Source organism: Mytilus californianus, unplaced genomic scaffold (assembly GCF_021869535.1).
Source record: "Mytilus californianus isolate M0D057914Y unplaced genomic scaffold, xbMytCali1.0.p SCAF_4, whole genome shotgun sequence".
NCBI classification, from domain to species: Eukaryota; Metazoa; Mollusca; class Bivalvia; order Mytilida; family Mytilidae; genus Mytilus; species Mytilus californianus.
In genome coordinates, this window is record NW_026262690.1 from 70,060,452 (window position 1) to 70,076,494 (window position 16,043).

At 33.8% G+C, this 16,043-nt stretch overlaps 1 protein-coding gene across 2 annotated transcripts in view; it reads right to left on the reverse strand.

Moving 5' to 3' along the window:
• The window catches only part of LOC127698645 (uncharacterized), a 45,823-nt gene extending 34,766 nt beyond the window's left edge, over positions 1–11,057 (reverse strand). Inside the window, exon 1 of one of the 2 annotated variants that reach the window (XM_052202215.1) lies at positions 10,847–11,057. The gene's annotated coding sequence lies outside the window, so the exon portion shown is untranslated. Of the gene's footprint in view, positions 1–3,865; positions 3,918–10,846 lie in introns of those variants that run through there. The other variant, XM_052202216.1, reaches the window with a different exon arrangement.
• Positions 11,058–16,043: the final 4,986 nt, after the last annotated feature.

The window sequence follows — 16,043 nt, forward strand, 5'->3', positions numbered from 1 at the left end:
CTTGATACAGCACTGAATTTGGATTGTAATTAAATATTTGACACAGCATAGGTATCTCACACAGAATGAAAGTGGTCTAAGAACTTAAAAATTTTTAATTTACCTATTCAAACCATATCATTATTATTTGCTTTTATATATAAATCAGAAATAACCAATTTAAAAATGGAAAATTTTAAAGAAAAAAAAGGGGAAAAAAAATCCCCCCCCCCCAATTATTTGAATCCCCTTATGATTCATCACCCCCAAACTAAATCCCAGCTTTCCCTTTGTGGTATGGTACCTTGCAGTACAATTTCAGAGAGATCCATACACTTAAACACAAGTTATTGTCTGGAAATTAGAAAACTGCTTGTTTTTTGGCCCCTTTTTGGCCCCAAATTCCTAAACGTTTAGGGCAATTACCCCCAAACTCAAACCCAGCTTTCCCTTTGTGATATGGAACCTTGCAGTACAATTTCATAAAGATCCATACACTTACACACAAGTTATTGTCCTGAAACTAGAAAAATGCTTGTTTTTTTGCCCTTTTATGGCCCCTAATAATATAATTTTGAGGGAATTACCCCCAAAATCAATCCCAGCCTTCCCTTTGTGGTATGGTACCTTGCAGTACAATTTCAGAGAGATCCATATACTTAAACACAAGTTATTGTCTGGAAACTAGAAAAATGCTTATTTTTGGCCCCTTTTTGGCCCCTTATTCCTAAACTTTTTGGGCAATTACCCCCAAACTCAATTCCAGCTTTCCCTTTGTGATATGGAACCTTGTAGTACAATTTCATAAAGATCCATACACTTACACACAAGTTATTGTCATGAAACTAGAAAAATGCTTATTTTTTGCCCCTTTTTGCCCCCTAATTCCTAAAATTTGGAGGCAATTACCCCCAAAATCAATCCCAGCATTCCCTTTGTGATATGGAACCTTGTGGTACAATGTCAGAGAGATCCATACGCTTACAAAAAAGTTATGTCTGGAAGTTACAAAAATGCTTATTTTTGGCCCCTTTTTGGCCCCTAATTCCTTAACTGTTGGTACCATAACCCCCAAAATCAATCCCCACCTTCCTTTTGTGGTATTGAACCGTATGGTAAAATTTCATGGAGATCCATTCACTTAAACTAAAGTTAGAGTGCGAAAAGTAATGTGTCTTCGGACGACGACGACGCCAACGTCATACCAATATACGACCACAAAAATCTTTTTGCGGTCGTATAAAAATAAATATGTACACCCTATTTTTCCTTCCTAAAATATAATCATAATATATATACAGCTTTAAAAAAAAAAGGAAATGTTGTTTTACGCATGAATTTTTTACCGCTTCTTAGATTTACTAATTAAGCACATCTGCTAGCTCGAGTATATCATTCTGTATTAGGAATCATGGCAGAGTGTAAGAAGATACTTTTCTCTCAGTCAAAAGAAAACGTCTGCAACGTGTCAAAGGCCACTCCAGTAAAAACCTTTAAAGAAAATTCTTCTTGCTGTTCAATAAAGGAAATCAATAAGGTCGAAGTATCATTTGCAACGTATCCCCTGCCCTACCCTAACAAAACAAAATCATTGGGAATTAAATGAGGAAAAAAGTTACAGAATTACGACATATGCATATTTTTCAACTCATTTTCTGCTGTCGTTATAGTTATACTTTCATATACACAATATTCAAAATGTGACAATTATAACATGCTTTTAAACTCCACACAAGAAAATCAATGAATGTGTCTCACTTTTACCTTGCGAATACACACATGGTGTTTATATATTTCAACCGGATCAATAACAATAACTGGACACTTCATTGGTGAGTTTGTCCCAAAACACCTACTAGTAGTGTACATGTATCTATAGATGGACTGGTCTATGATAAGCGAACCGCTTAACCACGCCCAGTCAAGTGAAATAAATCAAGTAATGACTACATGTATGATGTAAAAATGTAAAAAACATTGGCATGATTATACTTCCAGATATATTGACCAATATGACTTTCACTTTGTTTTGCATACATTTAGACACCTAAACATGAGATAACTTAGGTAGATACCACATAAATCGTGATGGCTACATACATGTACTGAATGTCCTGTAAGTGCCACCAAAATAAATAGCTAAATGAATTCTAGATATGATTAAATGTGCTTTCAATTTATCATGGGCAATTTGCTGTGTTCAATAAACAAATGATAAATAACTTTTCTATTCATATAAATTTGTTCAAAAAAAGAGAGGCAAAAGATATACCAAAGGGACATTCAAACTCATAAGTCGAAAATAAACTGACAACGCCATGGTTAAAAAAGAAAAAGACAAACAGACAAACAAAAGGACACAAAACACAACATAGAAAACTAAAGACTGAACAACACGAACCCCACCAAAAACTATGGGTGATCTCAGGTGCTCCCGGAAGGGTAAGCAGATCCTGCTCCATATGTGGCACCGGTCATGTTGCTCATGTTAGTACAAATCCAGTAATAAATCTAATTCGGTAGGTCACATTCACGAAAAGGGGATGGGATTGTATTTACGACATTTGGAACATATCCCCTATCATCAGTGAAACGGATATTCCATAATGGTCAACCAACTAGTGATGGTGTCCGTAAAATTTACGAAGGGATGATTTCAACTTCGCCACTTGGAACTCTTGGTTTAAAAGCTTCCTTGTGAGCAGCAACCATCTACCAAGGAAATCATGATAGGAAATACAACCCTGGAATATCGTATCAACTGGGAGATATATACTCCAAATGCAGGCACTGCTGGAATGTTGCTTTAAAGAAATGGAAAGTTCACAATTGGGAAGCTGAAAACATCTCTTTTGTCATAAAGTTTTGTTTTTAACTGACCCTTATTGTCAATTTCTAGATGTAAGTCAAGATATGAGACAGACTTAACTGTATCTGTTGTATCCTTTATCCCAAGTTTGATGGGGTAGATGCGTTCAACACAGTCACCAAATTTTGAATTATTTAGTGAGAGAACATCATCTGCAATGTATATAGCGAAAAGTAAAATTAAAGGATACTGCTCAAATTCTTTTCTTTCTTCTTAAAAAGTTCCTGTATGAAGTCTGCCTCATATGAATAAAGGAACAAGTCGGCAGGAAGAGGGGCACAGTTGGTTCCCATGGGAATGCCGATTTTTCGTTGAAAAACACGTCCTCCAAACGTAACAAATATGTTGTCAATAAAGAAATCAAGCCAGTTTCAGAGAATTTTTTGTTTGAATCAAAGTGATTTTTTACAAAGTAGGATTTATCCTCCCTAAGATAATATTTTTTTATTTTACTTCTTGCAGGTAATAGTAGCCATGCAGTGCCTATAAAATAATATAGAGAAAAAGGGGGTCCATTCCCTAAGCGTCTGTGATTTACATAAATTTTATTTAGTTGAAATTGTTTGGTAATGCAGATGAACCAAAGAATTGTGTTTTATGTTTCCTTACACATTTTACATACATTATGTAGGAAGAAAGTTATTATAGTTACCAGCATACGAGTTGGCATGAGGATACAGCGATTCCTGAAGACAAGCCCCTTTGTAAAACTCTGTTAAAAAAAATGTCATCAGACAAGCCAATTGGATGAAAAAAATCACACAGGTTGAATTCTTTTTTGACAATTTAATAGTTTACAGTTGGTTTGTTCAAGTGTGTCCTGTAGATTACATGTAGCTTACATTTTATAGCCTTTTAGGAGCCGGATCCTCCCAACTATAACAACATAAATATGCTTTTCCTCCATTACTACTTTAAGATCTTAACATCAATATATATATATATATTTAAAAGCATTATATTTTTGAAACCGCATAATTTTTTTTTGCAAAAACCAACGATAGAATTAAAAATTACCATGTTCTCTAGCATGTCTATCTTGTTTTTTAAACGCAGTTGTCGTCCTTGTAAAACCGGGTTTCTCTAGTTTAGGTCAATTAATCCCGACTCGACCCGAAATATATATACTACTACTAGTTACTTAAGTGTTTCGTAAGCTTATATTTCATTGAGAATTTCTTAGATAAGTAAAATTCTTAAATCATGCATAAAAATACTTATACCGTATTATATATGTTAAGTCATTGGCGCATAAGAGAAAACGTTGTTTTGATCAAGGATTTGTACAGTAAACCAGAGACATATATACACATATATGTGTATATGTCTCTGAGTAAACTTACAAAATCCTTACTTACAAGACTATACAAATCCTTGTTTTGATGGATAAACATAGGTCTTCAAACTTTTCTGACTTTGTCCTAGTTAGTGAAATAAATTCAGGGGAAATTTGCCCTATTTGTTTAAAATAAAACTATATTATCGAAAAAAGGATGACCCCCCCCCCCCCCTTTTTCACCCATAAACAGGAAGTTTGCATGCCTAAAAATCACCAAAGCCTCCTTCATACCTTTTGTACTAACACTCAATACCAAGCGGTGTATTTCAACAATATAACCACAGGCACTTGTCTCAGAAAAAAAATCCTATATACCTAAATATAAGATTATTTTTCTGAGACAAGTGCCTGTTAATATAACCAGAGACATATAATACAATATGTCTCTGATATAACGTTTAATGTTATTTTTATGAAAGGATGCACGAACAGAGGAATCACGCAAAGAAAAAATAAAGCATGAATTCCATGCGTGTAAAAGTTGTGAGTACTTTTCGGAATACACAATAGCGAGATTGAGTCATAAGGATAGAAAGAAATTACATAACTACCCTCTGATATCTCCCGGATATGTTGATTATACGTGATTTTAAGAAAATTAAAATGGTCATTAATATTTAGCAATAAACAAACGAAATATTACTGATATAATTAATAATAAATAAATGGTAGACAATCTATTCATTTTCTACCTAACCCATGGTAGGTATAGTGTCCGGCTGAGATCGTGTTTTTTCGAGTGAACCGGTCCACTATTTTCAAGTGTAGATCGGGTTTTTTCGAGTGATATTACATGCGATAAATTCGATTTACTGCTATATCGCGAATACAATAGTTGTATTCGTGACTGTTCATCTTATTCTGAATGTTGTACATGTTTTGAACACAAACAACGCACACTTTTCTTGTAGTTTTCTCAAAATTCAGTGTTTCATATATTGTCCGTGTTTTTTTCGAGAGCAATATCTAAAACGTCCAGGTTTTTCAACAAATAGTCCGTTTTTTTTTTAAGAACATGTGAATACGAAAGAAGACAATCTTGGGCTTAAAACTGTCTTTTCTAGTTAGCAACTGTAATTTAGCGAAGGATAATATTATTTATTCTTGATAAGTCACAAAAACATATTACTATGTTGATCAAGTTTAACCTTTTTAAATTCAACGATAACTTTCTGTTCTGAAAACATATTACAATAACCTTGCGGTATTACGATATATCAGAAATCACTAGGTCCTTTTTAAAACCGTCATTAGAACCGAACTACCTTTGTTTTTACCGTCAATAATATTTTATGATTGATATATATAAATATAAACAAGTCTAAATTGAAAACAACGTTCAAACCTATGATTGCGTTGGATAAAAACCGCAATTTTTATACGTGTGCATGCAAAACAAATTTCTTGGTAGAGGGGTCTAAATACAGCACAAACAACATTTTCCAAAAGACCAAAAAGTGAAAAAGTATATTTTAACAAAACGCATTTGACTAGCAGGTCGAACAACGGATGTTCTTAAACCCTGCTGACTGCCATGGCGATTGCCAAATAAACGGATCACAGATGTAACAAAATGGATCTTAATTTTAATCTAATACCAAATAGAAAACAAAAAACTTGCGGAAAAGATGGTATACCGCAAACATGAGGTGCAAAAATTTGTACACCATATCCGGATTTCGACAATTAATGTCTCTTCAGTGATGTTAGGAATCGAAACGGTATTTGGAAGGCCATATAATTTACCTCAATTTGGGATTGACTCTTGAATTTTGAAGAGTCGAAATAGGATGAACGGATCATATAAACCCGAAGGCAAATATAATACAAGCCCAAACGAAAAAATATAAACAAGTCTAAATTGAAAACAACGTTCAAACCTATGATTGCGTTGGATAAAAACCGCAATTTTTATACGTGTGCATGCAAAACAAATTTCTTGGTTTAAGAACATCCGTTGTTCGACCTGCTAGTCAAATGCGTTTTGTTAAAATATACTTTTTCACTTTTTGGTCTTTTGGAAAATGTTGTTTGTGCTGTATTTAGACCCCTCTACCAAGAAATTTGTTTTGCATGCACACGTATAAAAATTGCGGTTTTTATCCAACGCAATCATAGGTTTGAACGTTGTTTTCAATTTAGACTTGTTTATATTTTTTCGTTTGGGCTTGTATTATATTTGCTTTCGGGTTTATATGATCCGTTCATCCTATTTCGACTCTTCAAAATTCAAGAGTCAATCCCAAATTGAGGTAAATTATACGGCCTTCCAAATACCGTTTCGATTCCTAACATCACTGAAGAGACATTAATTGTCGAAATCCGGATATGGTGTACAAATTTTTGCACCTCATGTTTGCGGTATACCATCTTTTCCGCAAGTTTTTTGTTTTCTATTTGGTATTAGATTAAAATTAAGATCCATTTTGTTACATCTGTGATCCGTTTATTTGGCAATCGCCATGGCAGTCAGCAGGGTTTAAGAACATCCGTTGTTCGACCTGCTAGTCAAATGCGTTTTGTTAAAATATACTTTTTCACTTTTTGGTCTTTTGGAAAATGTTGTTTATATATATATATATATATATATATATATATTACAATGAGGAAAACACATAGAAGAGAGAAAACTAAGGAGCACAGTAAAAAATCAGAAAAATTCAATATAAACCAAATATTCTACTCAAAGGCCTCCCCCCTCAAAAAAAATATTACAATAACATTTGAATTGAATGGAATAACTTATAAAAAATGAAAACAACACTTTATAAATTTCATGCGTCCGAAGCGCTTTTCTAAATTTACTTTCCGGCATCCAGATTGCTCAACGCCGAATATTTGAAAACCAAGGATGTATAAGAACCGAAACAATTGAAGAGCTAAATGACTAAATGGGCCTAAAAAAATAGCTAAACCCATCTAAGGTCAACTTTTCCTGATGGGGTTGAAACCTTAGTTTCTTTATAATTTTCCAATTTTTTAAACGGACAATTTTTAATGATTGATTGTTGTTTGCTCAACGTCCAGTGGCAAATATTTCATGCATGTTCAAGACGAGAACCAATTAACTTTAAATCGAATATGTAGGTCCTGTAACAGAGGACGTTCGGGATGAATGTTGGAAAATTTAGGCTGCCACTGAAAATTGGAGTATATTGAATATTGCCCCTCGCAACAGGCCACCTACGGACCTCTCAAAGAGCTGTTGCAAGAGTCTTAACGTGAAGTGAGCGTGGCACTTTCTTTGGTGTGTGTATAAAAATGGCTTTAATCTATATTTTTGAATAAAGCATTGTTAGGCTTAATTATAACGCTATTAAAACAAAATAATGTAGGGTTGATAATATATTTTTATCACAAATACAAATACTAATTTACCTTAATTCTATGTTATTAAATATAAGGTTCTAGCACCTTTTTCTTACGTCTTACCAGAAAGGAAGTCTGTTTATTTACATTTTTTATCATATTCACTCGAAAAAACGTAGTCAAACTCGATAAACCCGATCAAATCACTCGAAAAAAAAAACACGAAGCCGGACACTATACCTACCGTGTACCACATACTTTCGAATGATTTTTTATCTATTTTTGAAAATTAAAGGTAGCTCTATAGGTACTTAAGTATAATCTTAGGAGTTTTCTTAGTTTAAGGGGTTTTATACCCCTTACGTTTTGTGGGCGTGACTTGAACCAACTAAGATTTTACTAAGGAAATACTTAGTTTAAGATGTCATATGCATACCTCTTAGGTAAAAATTCGTAAGGGTTCCGCGGAACCCAGTGTCTCGCCTACTTTTTCTGTTAATCGCAGGCTCAACAAAAATGAGGAAGTAAATCAATAAAAATATTCCTCTTGATACTATCTTTTGATTGTAAGAAGCTTCTGTCCAAGTTTGGTAAAAATACAGGATAGTTTATGAATCTAATAAATGTTTAAAAACTTTAACTGCAGACTGAATGTAATGTTAACTGGAAGAAAACAAAATTTCCTTCTAGATACTAGCATTTGATCATAAACAAGCTTCTGTCCAAGTTTGGTACAAATCCAAAATAGTGTAAGAAAGTTATTAAAATTTTAAGAACTTTAACCACAGAGTGAATATGTTGTTTCCTGGCAGAAAATCTAAGTCCATTAAAAAGTAAAATACAGAAAAAATGGATTTATTTTTTTACAAAATTTCCTTCTAGATACTAGCATTTGATCATAAACAAGCTTCTGTCCAAGTTTGGTACAAATCCAAAATAGTGTAAGAAAGTTATTAAAATTTTAAAAACTTTAACCACAGAGTGAATATGTTGTTTCCTGGCAGAAAATCTAAGTCCATTTAAAAGTAAAATACGGAAAAAATGGATTTATTTTTTTACAAAATTTCCTTCTAGATACTAGCATTTGATCATAAACAAGCTTCTGTCCAAGTTTGGTACAAATCCAAAATAGTGTAAGAAAGTTATTAAAATTTTAAAAACTTTAACCACAGAGTGAATATGTTGTTTCCTGGCAGAAAATCTAAGTCCATTTAAAAGTAAAATACGGGAAAAATGGATTTATTTTTTTACAAAATTTCCTTCTAGATACTAGCATTTGATCATAAACAAGCTTCTGTCCAAGTTTGGTACAAACCCAGGATAGTTTAAGAAAGTTATTAAAATTTTAAAAACTTTAACCACAGAGTGAATGTAATATTTCTCTGCAGAAAAACTAAGTCCATTTATAAGTAAAATACGGAAAAAACGGAATTTTATTTTTACAAAATTTACTTCTGGATACTATCTTATGATCATAAACAAGCTTCTGTCCAAGTTTGGTAGAAATCCAGGATAGTTTAAGAAAGTTATTAAAATTTCAAAAACTTTAACCACAGAGTGAATATTTGTGGACGCCGCCGACGACGCCGACGGAATGTAGGATCGCTATGTCTCGCTTTTTCGACAAAAGTCGAAGGCTCGACAAAAAGGGCGTAGTTTACTAAGTAGCTTTATGCATACGGGCCCAGGTCATTCACTTTCATGAAAGGGGGGGGGAACATTTGGATTTCTCTTATTTTTTTTAATTTTTGTCCCCACCTTGTCTTTCGTGGAAGAACATGTTGAAAAATATTATTTGTATCTGAAGAATTGACCCGAGCGGAGCGGGGCGAACGAAATTGATGTCTTTCCTGTCAAAATTTTGTATTTTTGTATTGAGAGGGGTCTTTGGGTGTGGGTCGCTTAACTCCATATCTCCAGATCCTAAAGGAAAATTATTCATGTAAAGACATATAAAAATGTCACACTTGACTCCTAGAAATCATTTTGAACCATTGAAATATTTGCTCAATCACGAGTTTTACGATTAATCATGTAAGGAAACAACGGTTAACATTATCAGTGTTTGTTTCATATGGAAACTGACACTACTATAACACAGTATAGTAGTCTCTGATGGAAAGGATATAATATTAAGAAAATCTTCTAGTAAATCTGCTTAAACTAAGACATCAAACTGTTATTCTCTATTGTTTGTCATTTTTCATGTCAAACAAAAAAATAGAAGATGGTCATGACTAGCAAGTATAAAACATTTTAATGAGGCTGGAAGGCAAAAATTATGACACAAGAGATCTGCTGAATAATCAGATACTGATTTAGAAATGTTGTGAAATTTTTGAGACCCCCCCCCCCCCTCAAAACCCCCGCTGATCTGAAATATTGATAAATTGGATACCCCTTATCATTCCCCTAAATTTTCAAGCCCCACTTAATTTCCTCCCCACCCCTTCATGTTACAAATGACCATTCCCTAGGGGTGTTTGACGACCTTGACTACCTATGAGGGTATCGCACGGTTGGTCCCGAAATATGCGCGTTCCCCGTATATTTATAACGACAGACTAATGTGCAAGAACGATTATTAACAGGCAATTTGGTTGATCATAAAAAAGGGAATTAAATATATCGCTGTCGAAATTCAGAATAATAACGTTTTGATAAGATGAATGGCATTATCAATGATTTGTATTATATGTCTCTGGTATTATACAACATATTACTTTCATGAAAATTCATTGCACTATTCAGGGGCGGATCCAGAATTTTGTCAGGGGGAGGTCACCTTACGAACTCTTATAAAAAAAAATTTTGTTTTATTGCATAATATATTCAATAAGCTCTTCATTTGAAGGGGAGTACACAATGACGTCATTACGAAGCAGCCAATTTCTCTGAAACAGTCTGTTCTTATCTGCGTATTTCTTTATCATATGGGAAAGTTATGTTTTAATGCACGTTGTTTAACCAAACAAAGTATTTATGTGCTAAAATGCTCCATCTATTTTGAACATATGTGTACATAATTGAGCACATGCAATTATGTACACTTCAACATTAGCCTTTACTTTCTAAATACAATAGAACAAACACAAGTTTGGATACTGAATGGCGCAGTGACCACCTTAAATTTTATTTTCCTAATACAATATGTATCTGATCTGGTTAAGTCCATCAAACTAAAATAATAAAGTCCATCAAAAACACAAGATACACTGCCTGACAGAATCTTGGACAATATCATGTTCTGCAACAAAATAATCTACAAAATAAATACAACACATTTAAATACTGTTCTATATAAAACTTAAATACAAATATTTTGTATACAAAAAAAAACAAACTTCTACCTATATATATGACGTGCGATTGTGTGGTCACTACCCAGTCCTCGATAACTAAAAAACCCGTGCAATTACCTTTTATACTGACCGCCAAACCGGTTAACGGCAATAGTTATACAACTTATACAAAATCCCCATTATAAAATTAATGCGCAATCTTTCAAATTCATTCCGCATACCGCACATAAATTCATTTATAGTTTGTTCCTTGTCGAAAATTATTCCTTTTCAAATTATTTTTTGTTCATTTGTAAATTTGACGTGTTTTTTGCTTCACATGGCCTATGTCGTTTATACCTATATGTATGACGGGGTTGTTTCATGATAACATTCACCATTATTGCTCGTATCAATGCTAGTTCCACTACGAGTCGTTAGTACTTCAGAAAGGACTGATTTGTGGCGTTTCCTGAAGGACAGAGGGTAAAAGTTACAAAAAATATAATATAATAATTTATAGACAATTGATAGAAGAGGGGTATAGGATTAAGAATGTTAATAAGACTCAAAAACGAAAAAAAAATTTTTTTTTAATTTTGGCATCACAGTAGAAAACCATCAATGGTCGAGGAAAGTTGCCATACATATTTAAACTTTTTAAATTTTGATAAACGTAATATAAATAAAATTAGTAATTACCTACTGAAAACATCTAAGACTGAGGACTATCTCTTCATTTTCACAGCTACACATCAAAGGAATCGAAGAATTAATTAACGATTGCTTATGGTTATACAAAAAACATGTGATCAGCAATCAAAATATCAAGATACATGTAAGTTTTTCGCCTTAAGGTAAGTTATTACCAGTGATAGACACATTGATAAATTAATCAAAATAGTATGATAAAATATACATGGTGCACCATGTTTGTCAACCCCAGAGAGGTCACTTGCACCGGATGACTACCCCCTGGATCCTCTGCTATTTGAAATAAAGTCTCATTATGCATGTAGACCATGCAACCTGCTCAGTGAAATATCCCAATTATGGAATCGACACATACAGAAAAAGTCATAAAAACACTAGGATTTCTGTGGACAAACACCAGAATCTTAACATTAAAAGTCAGGAGCCAACCATACATTGGATTAGTAAGCTTTCCACCGGTTCGGACCCAGCCACGAAAGCCTGATTCCATCTACAACATAATAACATGTACAAAATACATAAAAAGAAGAGCCGCCAGATATTTGACAAACAATTATAAATTAAGATATATTGTGTCTCAAACATGATAAATCGCTGTCGCAGGCAAAATGGGACAACACCTCCACAGGCACTTATCTCTGAAAAAAATCGTAGTCTCATATATATATATAACGGTAGATATGTTTGGGTTTTTTTCAGAGACAAAACTAGTGCATGCCGCCATCAGCCAGGAGGACTAGATAACACATTTTTGAAAATTTTTGTGTTATATATTGTAGAGTGCTTTTTATATTATTAATAGTTACGTTTATTTGGTTGCGTGTCCTTTAAGCACTTGCCCTTGTTGACTCCTGCATTTGGATAACTACGATTTGTGTTCATCTGCATCAGCCACGAGAAAGACTAAACTCACAAACGTTATTTCATAATGGATATGATGCTGATGGTGGTGCACGGTCAACTAACACTGGACATTATGGTTTATTTGGTTATATTAATATGATCAATTGGAAATATAATGTATCTATCATACAGATACAGGTCAGCTACAGATCACTTACAATAGAAACAACTACAACAGCAATATCATGTATAATGAATCCAGACTAAATTGAAAATAACATGGATGACATTTCTAAAGAAGGGTGTTTCACTATTGCTTCAAGGAATAAAAATGCATCCAAAAACATACAAGCAGTGGTAGATTCAAGGGGCAAAATGGGCGTACGTTCCACTTTTTGTAAAAAAAAAACATTTTTGTTTGCATAAACTCATCTTGTCCGTATGTCCGTGTGTTTGCTTTTGAGATAAACGAATTTAAATTCTGGCGGAAAAAGAATTTTCTGGATTTACTAGAAATGTATCAATGTTGACCTGTGTAAAAATGTATGATCATAAATTTCTAAATATTTTTATTTTTACTCTAAGTGTATTGTTTGAGATGGAACTTATACAAGAACCTATAATATTGGTCCTATATTTGAGTTATGAGATTAAAAAAAATTGAGAAATATAAGGGTTTAAATGCTATAGACAAAAAAATAATGCAAAGCTTATGGATGAATTAAAACCAAAAAAGGGGCAATGTTTTAAAATATTTGTATGTTCTAATGAAAAAACAATTCATCTCTTGCTCTTCGATACGTTTGTTTGGGACACCTAGCATTTACACCAACATGTACTTGTTACATCCGTTCCTTGAACTCTCAAAGCTTACACAAGTGCTCATCGCATGCAGTGGAGACTATTTTGTTCTACAATTTCTATGAAAACAAGTGAAAGAAACACTATAATAAACCTGAAAATTGAGCAACACAACCCCATTGACTTACCTTGTCGTAATTTTTTTAAGTATATATCATCATATGATCTTATTTAGGCAACATTAAATATTTGTGGTCAGTGATTGACACGTGATAAGAGTATGAAGTGTTTTAAATGTCACAGTATTTGCATACTTGTAATTTCGTTGTTAATTTTCCTTTCGTTTATACATAAGGTGCATATGGATGAAGAGTAGCTACTGTACAAGGAAAGAAGTAAACCTGAAGTTGAGTTGAAACAGTAAGTATTAAAAAAGAGAAACGACAGAAGATACCACAAATTGAAATATCTGATTTAACCTCACAACATTTTGTGCATGTACATATTAAGGCTATACGGACCTTGTGTTGTTATTTGTCTTTTTTTTTTACATATGTTTTTTTTTCAGACGAGTCGGTGATTGGTGGGGCATAGGACATTTGAGCGAAAATAAAATTTACGCATAGAGTCATTTGAGCGCCCACATCATAGGACATTTTAGCGCCTGAATATCAACCTTACCTGGTTTTTCAAATAGGACGTCTGAGCGAAATTTCCTGTGATACGTTTATTGTTTCGCCTTGACGGAGTCAAAAAGCGAGACATAGGTATACTGTTTCCGGCGTCGGCGTCAACAATGTATTAGTTTGTGATAAGGTCTAGTTTATGGTGAACCACTAGTGGTAGGTCATTGGTATTTGGTATGCAGTTGTATTAGCATTGGCACATTTCATTACCATAGAGATTTTTTGCCCCCGCCCCCTCAGTCATGGTCTATTGACTTTGAAACTTTGCTTAGTTAACATGTATTAGTTTGTGATTAGGTCAGTTTATGGGGAATCACTAATGGTAGGTCAATGATAATTGGTATGCAGTTGTATAAGCATTGGCATATCTCATTTCCATGCAGATTATTTGGCCCGCCGGCCCCTCAGTCATGGTCTGTTGACTTTGAAACTTTTGCTTAGTTTTCATGTATTAGTTTGTGATTAGGTCAGTTTTAGGGGAACCGTTAGTGGTAGGTCAATGATAATTGGTATGCAGTTGTATTGGCATTTGCAAGTTTCATTTCCATGGAGATAATATAACCCCACCCCCTCATTATGGTTCATTGACTTTGAAACTTTTACATAGTTTACAAGTTATAATTATAATGTTTGTTTCCTTCGGTTCCTTTTTTCTTTATTTTCAAGTCTAATGTAATAAATTCAACCAAAAATTACTATATTTTTTATCGAACTGAGCAGTCTACGTATTTATTTTCATGCTAATCTATAGCAAAATGGAATTCGTACCAACATCGTGCGCAACGTCATTATGATTCATTGGCTATGCAAAGTTAGGATATAATAGGATATCAATTTCTAGCCCGAACTGACTTGTAAATAATGCCATTGCCGAGTTTGACGTTTAATGATAGTGCTTTGTTTTTTTACAATCAAAAGATGTTTTAGGCCTGAGAGTAACGCATCCCTGGCTTTGTTTCAGCGTAGTAACGCCTGGGAGTAACGCATCCCTGGCTATGTGCTGGTTTATGTTGTTTTATGTATCCGTTTTTATTCTGTAGTTATTCACCACTTCGGTGTTATCATGTAGATCTATTATATAGTCATTTTTATAAATTTACTGTTTGCAAAAGTATGAATTATTCTAAATTCTAAGGATTTTCTTATCCCAGACATATAACCTTAGCCGTATTTGGCACAACTTTTTGGAACTTTTGGTCCTCAATGCTCTTCAACTTTGTACTTGTTTTGGCTTTCGTACTTTTTTTATCTGAGCGTCACTGGTTAGTCTTGTGTGGACGAAACGCGCGTCTTGCGTATTAAATTTTAAACCTGGTACCTTTTGTTAGCTATTATTCGTATGTTTCTCTGTCCTATATGTTCTCCCATTTATTTGTATTGTAGTCCCCTCATGTAATGTTGTCATTTTAATGTTATATTTTACATTGCTATAAAAGCGGGAGGTTTGGCTAGCCACAAAACCAGGTTCAAGGCAACCCAGCATTTTTTTCTTAAAATGTCCTGTACCAAGTCAGGAAAATGGCCATTGTTATATTATAGTTCGTTTCTGTGTGTGTTACATTTTAATGTTGTGTTTCTGTTGTGTCGTAGTTCTCTTATATTTGATGCGTTTCCCTCAGTTTTAGTTTGCAACCCGGATTTGTTTTTTTCTCAATCGATTTATGAATTTCGAACAGCGGTATACTACTGTTGCCTTTATTTGTTCCAGCGTAGTAACGCCTGAGAGTAACGCATTCCTGGCTTTGGATTTCTAGGTTTGAGTGTTCCTGATGAAGGTAAATCCAAAGAGCTACGGACTCGCCAAATTAATAAGTGTTTAGTTTTGTTTTCTTAATTTGATTTCCGTTACTATCGTCTTCGTTCCTTGGCCCGTTGAAGTAATGAAGTAAAGTTATCATCATATCTGGGGGTTTCCTACAGAATTTTACTTCTTCACACTTTTTTGTTATAACAAACGGATTTATATCAAATTAGAATACAAGCTAGAGAACATTATCACGGGCATGATAGTACATAAATGGGGTCAATTGTATTAACGCACTTTTCATACTAGTGAATATATATGCGCGTGTATTTGGGGACACGGGAGGAGGGGGCATAAGGGACAACTACCTTACCCTCACTATTTGGCCAAAACTATTGAAGATAGAAAATGAAAATGACAGAAGACAGATGCTATTATAGACAGTAGAAAAGATGTTTTTGTTTGTTTTTGCTTTTGT